Source organism: Pinus tabuliformis, chromosome 5_2 (assembly GCF_031772625.1).
Source record: "Pinus tabuliformis cultivar Carrire ecotype Pingquan chromosome 5_2, CPIR1, whole genome shotgun sequence".
NCBI classification, from domain to species: Eukaryota; Viridiplantae; Streptophyta; class Pinopsida; order Pinales; family Pinaceae; genus Pinus; species Pinus tabuliformis.
This window is the reverse complement of record NC_142306.1, coordinates 405,658,258-405,671,832: the sequence shown is the minus strand read 5'-3', so window position 1 is coordinate 405,671,832 and position 13,575 is coordinate 405,658,258.

Genomic DNA, 13,575 nt, shown 5'->3' with positions numbered 1-13,575 from the left:
CATAGGTATTGGATCTCATTGAGATGCAATTAAATACGCAACACCTATGGGGCAAACAAAACATAGAGGACTGCTTCAAATCTTACTTTGATATGCACAACCTTGAGAAGTATAAATCCCTACTTATTGTTGTTGTATGGGGCATGGTTAGCATGAAACAAAAGTTATTCGAGGACAAAATTACCCCTCTACTGAACGTCACACTACAAGTAATTTCACTCCTTAAATGCATACAAATCATTGTGGGTACAATGCAAATTAATAGGGATATCATGCGGGCCTTTCGAAAGTGCTAGATTGGAGAATGCACTTCTTTGAGGTGTGTTTTCATTCTCCACTTCCGAACAAATCACTTCATTATAGGAATAACAAATTTCGGTAGCAACTCAAATAATATCAATGAATTTAGTGCACATTTTGCAATGTTTAAATGTGTTGTTGAAAGGAACATAAAATAACTTTCGATCTTTGAGAATTCAAAATTGGTTATTCATTAGATGCAGGACAAAATTTAGAGTAGCAATATGGGTCTTCAAATTTCAAGTCAACTAAAATTTATTGTGATGCAGCTCCTGAAGATCACATTTTGACATATTTTCATAGAGTTGAATATGCAAGCAAGTGTTATTTCTGAGGTACTATTTCCATAGAACTCATACATTCGTGAAGAAAACAAGGATGATCAAATAATTTCTCATGATGAGAGAAACTTCATAGACTCGTGATTTCTTTTTCTAGTGTTTATCTCTTTAAAGACATATCTATGAGTTTGTATGTCGTATCATGTAGTTTCTTAATTTGGGATAATGTGACTTAAAATTTCTAGTTGAGTAATGTATGAATATTTTGTTCCTCTTAGGATCCATTTTGATGCTACTAAGAGATATTTTATAATCTAAACCTATGCTCATTGCATATAACACCTATGGAATGTACGTAGTGGGTCATGCAATATGATTTATGGCATATGTTTCTACCATTTTGACATTTTCCTTAGGAGACCCATTTTAGAACCCAAATTTACTTTAATGCTAATGTAGATCTATGTTAACTCCGGATATATCAATCACCAGTAGGAATAAAATCCATCATGGTGCAAATTTTACTCTAAAAAAGGTTTACATATAACAATATTTGATCTTTCTCAACACTTGATAGATCCAATGTTCAACTGGAACTAGTCTAGTGGATACACACAAACTTGATAGATCCAAAGTTAAGATGGTTCTAGTATGGATGTGCATGTTTAAATGTATTGAAGGTGATATTTTATTTTTTTAGTGGATATATGTATGTGTGTGTGTGTAATGCATCTAACATGTAATTTCTTTGTGTGTGTTTCAAGTGTAATGGAACTAACATGTGATTTCTTTTAGTTATTATTACTATTGCTACTATTATTATTATTGTCACATATGTTACACAAGAGCATATTCCCCATATTAGGATGTAGAGTGACTCTTGGAGAAACTACCTATCTAGCCATTTTATGATGTAGAGTGCCTCTTAGCACAACTAACTATCTAGCCATTCTATGATGTAGAGTGTCTCCTAGAAAAACTACCTATTTAGCCATTTCATGCATGCTGGTTACTTTTAATTTTGATTGAGTCAATGAAATTCAAAGTTCAAACATAACTCCATGTATATCAAGTAACAAGGTTCTCACCATGGCTTGAGACGTTGAAAACAAAATCAAGTTCACCTCAAGCATGAACCTTTTTATGATTTTGTATAATTAGTTTAATGGCAAACAACTGCACTATGAAAGGTCAAATTGTTGGATATATACACACACCAACACAACACATCCATTTGCTTTTTCCAACTGCAATGCAAATGGCATGTGTTATATTTTAGTTATTATTATTTCATTTTTTTGGTTGTCACACACACACACATGTATATTATGTGACAACATCTTCCCCATAGTGGGTTATAGAGCGTCTCTCAGCACAACTACCTATCTAGCCATTTAATGCATGTCCTTTGATTTTAATTTCAATTGAGTCAATGAAACTCAAAGCTCAAACATAAGTCATGGTATATCAAGGAACTAGGTTCTCACCTAGCCAGGGAAGTTTGCAACAAAATCAAGTTCACCTTAGGTAGGCACCCTTTTCTGATTTTGTCTAATTAATTTAATGGTAAACAATACATTGTGCAAGTTCTTATGGCATTTTTTTCCCAATATATTTTGTTCTTTTGATGGTATATTTTAGTGTAATTTTCTATTTTGAAAATTAATATTGAGTTTATGACCTCATGCCTCAAACATAACTACATTCTTATTAGAAACCTACACTTTTTCCATGACTTGGGAGGTCAACCTTCAAAATTTTAATCATTAATATATCCTTAAACCATAAACCCATCAATCTAAAACATAGTTTGCAACAACATGTTAATTTCCTCATGGTATATTTCATTTGTCATATCCATTAATAATTTCAATATCTCATTCATTTTTTCTTTTGAACTATTGAAGGAGAGTGTAGTTGCCATCATAATGAACTATTTCCCTACTTTAATTTATGTGGAATATTTAGTATGTTAAAAAATAAATTGATACAAAATATCCAATCCTTTTAAATGCTTCAAGAATCAAATTCAACAAGATTGAAGTAACAAATAAGCCCATTCTACAACCATATGTTCTTGTTCTACATTGTCAGGCCAGGAGGTAACTCCTCAAATGTAATTGTGTTATTCATTCAAGTTGTTTATTATTATATACAAAAGGAAGTGACTGTTCAGTTCATCTCCCGACGACTCTTCGTTTCCTCTATTATTTATTTACACTTAATTACAATTGTGCACCCAATCCCTATGATTAGGTGTCAACATTCCCCCCCTTAATCTGAAGGGATGTTGGTGAGTCCAAGAATCTGTTATGAAACCAGCTCAAGAAAAGATAGAAAATATAGATCAACGCCTTAGAATTTAGCCTCTTCGAGGGGGCAACCTCCTTTACATTACATAAATGAACAATTCTTGGATGATTCAAATGACAAAACCTCCTTTCTATATATAGGAGTCTAAGGAGTTAAAATATAACCCAGCCGACCTAACAATAATAATATAAAGCCACAAAAATAACAATAGAGGGATTCTATGGGGCACAATAATAAAAATATGGCGATAATAGAGGCACAACAATATTAATAAGGGATGAAACTACAATAGTAATGGGGTAATTACTAGTATTAGAGGGACCCAACATGCCCCTCTCCTTCAAAAAAAGTGTTGTCCTCAACACTTGAGTAGTTCTGGATGCTTCTGTATAAAATTCTCACCCTCCCATGTGGAATATTCAGTGGATAAGTTCTTCCACTTGATAAGATACTCTGAAATTGATTGATTTTGTAGCTTTCGAGTTCTTGTTTCTATGACTGCTTCCAGTTCCAATATAATTTTTCCTTCCTCGTCAAGTTCTGGAAATATTGTTTGAACTGGGAGCTTGTCGCCTATAACCTTCTTTAAACATGAAACATGGAAAACTAGGTGCAATCGAGAAGCTGCAGGAAGCTCCAATTTGTATGCATAGTACCAATCTTTTGCAACACCTTATACGAACCATAATACTTTGGTGATAATTTATTATCCTTCTTAGCTTGCTTGAGGGACATTTGCTTATATGGTTGTAGCCGTAGGAATACCCAATCACCTACATCAAAACTTCTTTCGCTGCGATGTTGATTTGCCTGTTGTTTCATTCTATTCTGTGCCAAAACGAGGTTATCCTTTAAGAGTTGGAGGACTTGTTGTTGATGTTCGATGTGATGTTCCACTGCTTGAACCTTAGAATTTTCTCTTAAATATGATGTGATGGATGGTGGCTGATATCCATAAAGTGCCATAAATGGGGTCATTTTTGTTGCTGAATGGAAGGAAGTGTTATACCACCATTCAGCCAGAGGCAACCATTTGACCCATTGTGTCTGTTTATCGGATACAAAGCAACGAAGATATCCTTCCAAACATTTTTTTACTATCTCAGTTTGCCCATCAGATTGAGGATGATAAGATGAGCTATGAGCTAATTGAGTACCGAGACAAGAAAATAATTCTGTCCAAAAATTTCCAGTGAAAATGGGATCTTTGTCACTTACAATAATCTTTGGGTTTCCATGTAGCTTTTGAATTGTTTCCATAAATGCAGTAGAAACTGTACTGGTTTTAAATGGATGTGATAATGCACAAAAGTGTGCATACTTGGTAAGTATGTCAACTACCACCATGATGACACTCTTTCCCTCAGACTTGGGTAAACCTGTGATAAAAATCCATATGAAACCTCCTTCCAACGTTGGCTTGGAATGGATAAAGGTTGTAATAGACCCGGTGTCTTAATTGTTTCAACTTTATTTTGTTGGCAAACCAAACATTCCGCCACAAATTTTTGAATATCCAATTTAAGGCCATCCCAAAAAAATTCCTTCTTAACCCTGTGGTAAGTTTTTAAAAATCCTGAGTGCCCTCCTAAGGGAGAAGTGTGCAATTCCATAAGAATATTTTGTTTTAGTTGGGAATTCTTACAGAGGTATAAGCAATCTTTGTACCATAAAGAATCATTTTTCCAGCTAAATGTATCAGACATACTGGAATCTTGTTGTAACTTTCGAATAAGTGCCCATACTTCTTCATCATTCTTCCATTCCTCCCTTGCTTCGTTTATCCAATCTGGTTGGATAATAGAAATGGCGCACAACAATGCTTCCACATCCTCATCCTTTCTTGAGAGTGCATCTGCCACCACATTTTGCTTCCCTTTTTTGTAGATGATTTCAAAGTCATAACCCAACATCTTTGTGACCCACTTTTGTTGCTCTTCAGAGGATAATCTTTGTTCTAAAAAGTATTTAAGGCTATCATGATCCGTTTTTACCTTGAAGTGTCTTCCCATTAGGTAGGGTCACCATTTCTTAAGTGCATGGAGTATTGCCAACATTTCCTTCTCATAAATAGCTTTGTGTAAAAACTTTCCCTTGATTGGACGAATTTCAAAAGCAATGGGTCTTTCATCTTGCATTAAAAAAACACCAATTCCATTTCCTGAAGCATCGCATTCCACAATAAAGGTTTTGTGAAGTCCGGTGTAGCTAAGACCGGTGCTTGGCACATTGCCTCTTTAAGATGTTCGAAGGCCTTTGTTGCTTCTGGAGTCCATGAAAATGCATCTTTCTTCAATAATGTTGTTAGAGGTGCTGCTATTCTCCCATAATTCTTAACAAACTTGCGATAATACCTTGTCAACCCGAGAAATCCTCGCAAATGCTTTATGGATGTGGGGATTTTCCATTCCTTAATGGATTTAATTTTGCTAGGGTCTACCTTAACTCCTTCATGAGATACAATATGTCCCAGATATTCCACATCTTGTACTCCAAAGAAACATTTGGATCTTTTTACATATAATTGTTTCTCCTCCAATAGTTGTAGCACCCTGTCAACATGTTCAACATGATCCTTCCAAGACTTGCTGTAGATTAGTATATCATCAAAAAATACTAACAAATTTTTTCTAAGGAATGGTTTGAAAATGGAATTCATCAAACCTTGAAATGTTGAAGGTGCATTGGTAAGGCCAAAAGGCATGACCAAAAATTCATAATGACCCTCATGAGTTCTAAATGCTGTTTTCAGAATGTCTTCAGTCTTCATTCTGATTTGATGATATCCTGAACGAAGATCCAACTTGGTGAAGTAAATTGATCCATGCAATTCATCCAGTAATTCATCAATGATGGGAATGGGAAACTTATATTTAATAGTGAGCTTGTTGAGCTCCTTATAATCCGGACACATGCGCCAGGATCCATCCTTGTGCACTAATACTACTGGAGTAGAGAAAGAACTTTGACTCGGTTGAATTATACCAGCCTCTAGCATTTCTGCAACCATATGTTCAATTTCACTCTTTTGGGCATAGGGATATCTGTACGGCCTGATGTTTGGAGGAACACTTCTTGGAATCAAATGAATAGCATGATCATGATCACGAATAGGTGGGAGACCTTTGGGAGTCTCAAATACCTTAGAATGATTGTCCAAGACTTTTTGGAGATCTGGAGAAATAGATGATTGCAATGTGGAAACATCTAGCGAGCATAATTGTGCAATTACACCCCTTTGTTCCTTTTTTAGAAGCTTTGTCATACCATTAGAGCTAATTATCTTTCCCCCTGCAATACCCATTAATTCAACTTCCTTTCCTTCCACAGAAAATTTCATGAAAAGTTCTTGAAAATTGAAAGCTATTGTACCCAAGGATTGTAGCCATTTTACTCCTAGTACAACATCAACACCTCCCATTGGAATGGAAAGCATTGGGCTAGTCAATACATATTCTCCCATCGATAGCTTGATATTATGGCACTTTCCAGAGAAATTTATTGTTCCTCCATTTGCAACCATCACTTGACACTCTGGTGCTAGGTATAAGAAGAAATTCAATTCTTTTGCTACCTTACAATGAATAAAATTGTGGATACTTCCTGAATCAATCAACACTAGTACCTTTTTCTTCTTGATTTGTCCTTCTATCTTGATGGTTTGAGGAGTGGTAATTCCCACCAATGCATTACAAGATATGGTCGGATTCATTTATTCTTTATCTAGGCTTTGTTCCTGGAGTATATCTTCTTCTTTTGACCTTTCTTTCTCCTTTTCTTCTTCCTCTTCACAGTCTATGTAGAATAATTTCTTCTCAGCACACTTATGACCTTTAGTGTATTTGCTATCACAACTGTAACAAAGCCCTTTTGCTCTTTTTTCTTCCAATTGTTGTGGTGTCAACCTTATAGGTTGTGGAAGAATAGGAGCAACCACACTTCCATCTTTATAGTTGTGAGTGGTATGCTTCCTGGTTTCCATAATTTTGCTTTCCATTTTTCTTGCTAACCTGAATGCCTTCTCTAATGAATCAGGTTCCCAAAGGTGAAAATCATGTTGGATATTATCCTTTAAAGTCCCTATGAACACATCAATCCTATTCTCCTCTAGAATATCTTTTTCCCTTATGTTCAATTTTTGGAACTCCTCAATGTGCTCCATTATTGAACCCTTTTGTTTGAGACTTATCAATTGGCTAAAAAAGGTGTTGCTTTTTGTATCCTCATAATGTGCTATCAATTCTTCCGTAAAAATTTCCCAAGTGATAATGTTTTTACGAGAGCAAAGCCATTGATACCATACAAACTGATTTGGTTCCAAATATAAAGTTGCAATACGTACCTTTTGTGTGTTTTTCACATTATTGAGATCGAAAAATTGCTCCATTTGTAATATCCATGTTGCGGGATCCTTGCCATCAAACTTCCTCATATCGATTTTTGAAATATGGTGGGTTTTTGATCCCACATTAGAGTCTAAGAAATCATGATTACCATTTCTTTTGTTCGCATCATGAGTTTCCTTTACTACCTTTTCACCATTGGTAAGTATTTCTTGTAGAAAATTTGTCAAATCTGTATTCAAATCTGCCATGCCTGTCTTCAAATTTGTGTTCAAATATATCTTCAAGTTGTCCATATTAGCTTCCATTCCATTCATCTTAGCTTCCACACCATTTATCTTAGCTTCTGTTAGCTTTTGTGACAGTGACATTTGTTGCACTTGTTCTTGTAATTTTGATATATCATGTAGCATTTCTTCCTCTTCTTCATGAGTCATGCTAGAGCTTTCAGGTTGCTTACTAGGTGTTTGCATTTTCTTTCCTCGGGTCATCAGTTACCGATAATAATGCTCTACTATGCCCTTTTAATTCCTTCAAAATAAATTTTCAAACCAAGCTTAAGCAAAAATTTAAGAAAATCTACACACCTTTTTTCACTTTGTAGGAGCTCGATATTGCCTCTGATGTATCTCTGTACTTTCCAATCATCTAGTTCTGAATTTTTGACCTAAAGTAGCCCTCTATGTCCTCTTTCCAATGCCACAAGTATGACCTAAATCGGATTCTCCAAGGAAGAGTTATACGAAATCTCCCACAGTGACTTGATTATAGACTAGTTTAGTAAAGCGAACTTGTACGACGTGCCACGAGTCACTGTTTCGACCTTTGTATTTGAAAAATGTATACAAGAAACTAAAGTCCGTCCTCTTTCTATACCTTCTTACAAAATTTCAATCTGATCCCCAGATAGAAAGTTATAACAATTTTTCCCCAGGTCACTTGTTTGGAATGTAATTCAGGAGTCTGCAAAAAGACCAACTTCCTCAGATCATATCTCCACAAATATAGCGCAAAAAGCTCTGAAATTCAGACCCGAGGTTCAGCGCGATTTCTTCTCAAATGGTTTTTTTTTTGCAACTTCTGAAAGTCGTAAAAAAAAATTTATAGCAAAAATTCCACGATGACTTGTTTGGAGCAGCGAAACCCTAGAATCCAAAGCTTTGATACCAAATGTTATGAAACCAGCTCAAGAAAAGATAGAAAATATAGATCAACGCCTTAGAATTTAGCCTCTTCGAGGGGAAAACCTCCTTTATATTACATAAATGAACAATTCTTGGATGATTCAAATAACAAAACCTCCTTTCTATATATAGGAGTCTAAGGAGTCACAATATAACCTAGCCGACGTAACACTAATAATATAAAGCCACAAAAATAACAATAGAGGGATTCTATGGGGCACAGTAATAACAATATGGGGATAATAGGGGCACAACAATATTAATAAGGGATGCAACTACAATAGTAATGGGGTAACTACTAGTATTATAGGGACCCAACAACATCATTCTGAATCTTTCAAGCTTTTCTCTTCCGAGTGCTTTGGTGAAGATGTCTGCAATCTGCTCATTAGTGGAACAATGACGAAGATGGATTGTTTTGGCCTCAACGTGATGTTGAATCAGATGATATTTTGTATTGATGTGCTTCGTTCGATCATGGAAATTTGGGTTCTTGGCCAACTTTATTGCTGAGGTATTGTCAATCATGAGTGGAGTCGATTGTACTTGTTTTACTTGCAAATATTCAAGAATTTTCCTGAGCCACACACTTTCTTTTGTTGCCTCAACTACTGCCACATATTCTGCCTCCGTTGTGGAATCTGCTGGCACTGATTATTTGCATGATCTCCAGGAGACAGCTCCAGATCCAAGACTCATAACATAACCTGAAGTAGATAACCTAGTTTCTTTGTCTCCATTGAAGTTTGAATTAGAGTATCCAATCAAGCTGAAGTCGCCCACATGTGTATACTTGATTCCAAAGTCTTAAGTTCCCTTCAAGTACTTTAGAACTCTTTTTGTAGCAGACCAATGACCCTCACAAGGATTTTGCATAAACCTGGAGAGTATTCCAACAACAAATGAAATGTCTATTCTGGTAGAAGTTAGGTAGTTGAGACTTCCTACAAGCTGTCTATACTTTGTTGCATCCTCAAATTCTTTTCCTTCAATGGATGTGGGCTTTAAGTTTTGTTCCATTGGAGTAGTCAGAGGATTGCATTTGTTCATGCCAAATCTATTCAAAAGATCTCCAATGTACTTATTTTGAGAAAGGAATATGGACTTTGGATGTTGAGTTACTTCAATACCAAGATAGTGATGAACATAGCCCAAATCAGTCATTTCAAAACCTTTCCTTAATTCCTTCTTTACGGATGCAATGTAGCTCTCATTGTTCCCTATCATCAAAATATCATCTACATATACCACAAGGTATACAACTATTTTTGCAACCTTCTTGACAAACAAAGTTGCATCATCAAGATAATAATGTTTGAAATTGAGTTTTAGAAGATGCTCAGTTAGTTTTTCATACCAGGCTCGCGGCGCTTGTTTGAGGCCATACAAGGATTTCACAAGTTTGCATACTTTATGTTCATGTCCTTTTATAGCAAATCCTTCAGGTTGGGACATAAAAACATTCTCTTTTAGATTTCCATTCAAGAAAGCAGTTTTTACATCCATTTGATGGACTTTCCAATTGTTCTGAGCTATTAAGGCAAAGAGTGTCCGGATGGTAGCCCATTTTGCTGTGGGGGAAAGATTCTCCTCATAATCGACCCCTTCCATTTATGAAAAACCTTTTGCCACAAGCCTGGCTTTGTGCTTGTCAAGCAAGCCATCAACTTTATACTTGTTCTTGTAGACCCACTTGCAGCCAATTGGTTTGGTTCCCAATGGAGGATCAACTAGCTTCCAAGTGCCATTCTTTATCAAGGAATCATACTCCTTTTGCATTGCTTCTTTCCATTCATCATGAGAAGCAACTTCTTTGAAGGAAGTTGGTTCAAAATATGTAGACAAATTCAATTCACAATCATAAGAAACATCCATATCAATAGGTGAATCAGAGTCATCTACATCACCTCCATTTTTCCGGTTTGAATTTATAGTTCCTGTCTTTCCAACCTCATCAGGATGAACACTTTCAAGTGTCTTTGTCAGCCACTTTGGGGGACCTTTCTCAGATGGTCTAGGCTGCTCTGTTGATTGAGTTGGGACTGAATCAAGATTGAGTCTCCCAATTCTGTCAATCACATCACTCAAAGTATCATCCATTGTTGGAGTTTCATGCGGGGGAGAGAGTGCTTCAGAAGAATATTCCACAGGTTGATCTAGTATAGGAATCCCCCCTTCAATATGTGGAATCTGATTATCAAATTCTTGAAATGATTTTGCATTTGCGAATCTATCCAAGCGATCAAGTTGCCACTCAACAACATTGTTAGTTTTGGATGATTCAAGAAAGATTACATCTCTAGATACAACAAACTTTTTATTGACTTCATCATAGAGACGGTATGCTTTGGAGGTGTCTGAATACCCCAAGAAGATACACTTACGAATTCTTGCACCAAGTTTGTTTCTATGTACCTTTGGTATCAAGGCATAACATGTGGAACCAAAGACCCTGAGATGCTTTACCAAAGGAATGTGCCCATACCACATTTCATAAGGAGTATTGTTTCTAATAGCATTAGATGGACATCTATTCTTTACATATAAAACACATAGAACTGCATTATCCCAAAACATTAATTTTACATTTTTGAAAAACGTCATGGAGCGCACCATATTTAAGATTGTCCTATTCATTCTTTCATCTACTCCATTCTGTTAGAGATTATAAGGCACAATTGTTTGATGTTTGATCCCATGTTGGTGAAGATAGTTTTCAAATTCATTGGAAGTGTATTCTTTTCCATTATTAGTGCGAATAGAGCCAACATGATATTGTGCATCATTTTCAATCCATGTATGAAAGTTCTTGAATGTTTGAAAAACATCAAATTTGTTCTTCAATAAATAAACCCACCACATTCTGGTGTAGTCGTCAATAAATGTCATCATATATTTATTTCCATTTGTAGAAGGAATAGGCATTGGACCACATAAATATGAATGGATGAGTTCAAGTTTTCTATGTGCTCTGGAATGTGAATCATGAAAATATTGTTTGCTATGCTTTCCTAGAATGCAAGCATCACATTGCTTAAGTTTCCTAGGAATTATAGGCAAATCAGTAACACCATTTTTCTTCAACAAGTGGAGGCTATCATAGTTCAAGTGTCCAAATCTAGCATGCCATAATAAATTTGATGGAAATGTGACTTCTTCATAATGATAATTGTATGAGAAATTTTGTGCACGAGTAGAGGTACCCTGCAAATTAAGAAGCCTTTCTTCTTTTATGCCCGTCATGACAAGTGAGTGGTTTGATGTTTTTCTCACCTCAAGTTTTCCATCAAACATATGAATGGAGTGTCCTTGCTGGCAGATGTGGACCAAGGACAATAAGTTTCTCCTCAGTTGTGGGAGATATAAAACATGATGCAGAAGAAAGTCTAGAAGACCAGGCAATTTAAGCCTGATTTTACCAAGCCTTGATGGCTTGAGTTTTGATTTGTCTGCAAAGTATACTGCTACATCAACATTGTCAGTAAATTCTTCAAAAAAATCTCTTCTAAAAGTCATGTGGCAAGTTACTCCTGAATCAAGCAACCAATCATTTTTCGAAGAAGCAAGTGAAGCATTAAATAAGTCTTCATTTACTCCAATATTACAGTGTGCCACAACATAGTGAGTGGATTTAGGTGCTTTACCTTTCTCTCTGTCATTAGTTTTACCTTTGGGTTGGTTTCATTCCTGCTCAATTTTGTCCCAAGGCAACTTGCATGTTGATGCATCATGTGATCCATCTCTTTTGCAGCGTATACAGTGCAAATCTGACTTTTCCCATTGAGAGTGTCTGGCCCCCCGCCTCTAAAATTTCTTCCTCTTCCTCTTCGACCACCTCTTCCTCTGGAAGAATATTGAGCGATATTCTTCTCTCTATGTGCAAGACAAACAGCCTCTTCAGAAGACTGAGGAGCTGTCTTCTTTCTGAAATCTTTCTCTCTTTCAACAAATTTTTTCACAAGGGAGTCAAAGGTAATATCTTTGAGGTTTCCATTTGCTTGCAATGACTCAAGATAATTTGAGTAAGTGGGATAAAGTGCCTTGATAAAAGCTATCAGAGGAATGTCCAGTTCAACATTAGTGACTTTGATATCATGCATAATAGATTTTACTTATGATGCAAGAGCAAGAGGATCATCATTTTGTAATTCAAGGGTGAACAATTTAATCATGGGTTGAACAACTTCAAGTGTAGAGTGTGAGTCATAGAGTTCCTTCAGTTTTTGTAAGGCTTTGAAAGCATTTTAAAATGGAAAAATATGGTGACTCACCTCTTCATTTACTGATGCTGCAATCAATGCATAAGCATTGCTGTTCTTATTTTCCCAAATGGCGAATTCATTGTTTGAGGTAGGTTGTTCTGGCTCTTTGTCTCCGTTTCCAACACACACTCCTTTCCATAGCTCATTAAAAATGAGAGTGTGTTTTATCTTTTGCGACCATTCAGGATAGTTCTCTTTTCTAGAGAGGACTATTCCCACAATGGAGATGAGTGAATGCATTATAAAATTTAAACTAGGCCCAAAATACTTGCAATAAAATTGATGTGTCTCTGCAACTAATTAATTTTCATACAATTATATCCTTAAAAATTGCAAGCTCTCAAATATATCTTCAAATATATACTATCATATAGTACCATAGCTCTCACACCTTTAAAAAATACACCACTCATTCCTTAAAAAATACAACATTCACACTCGTACACTTTATGGTCTTAAAAAGGGATATAAAACGTTATAAAACATCACTCACGAGTCATTAATTATCCACCATTTTTAATGACCATATGTCCCTTTAAATTCACCTTTGAATAACTTTAATGGAACACGACTTCATGACTTATATAATACTGGCCTTCAAAAATGATTAATGGATAGACATCGAAAAATACTTTCATATTGCCTCATTTCATCCTGCGTGGAGGCACCATTCCAGCCATTGAAAATGGGTTAACGCACAGGACGGTTCTGCTCACTGCACCATTCTATCCTTTGAACACAACACTACTCCAAGGTTGCACCATGCACCACGGATATGCAGCGCAGGATTTAACACAGTTAGCTACTGCTCTTCGAGCTCAAGAGGTAATAACACATTTTCATGGATACACAGAAATGGAGGTGATACACTGGTGAGGGGATACACAATGAT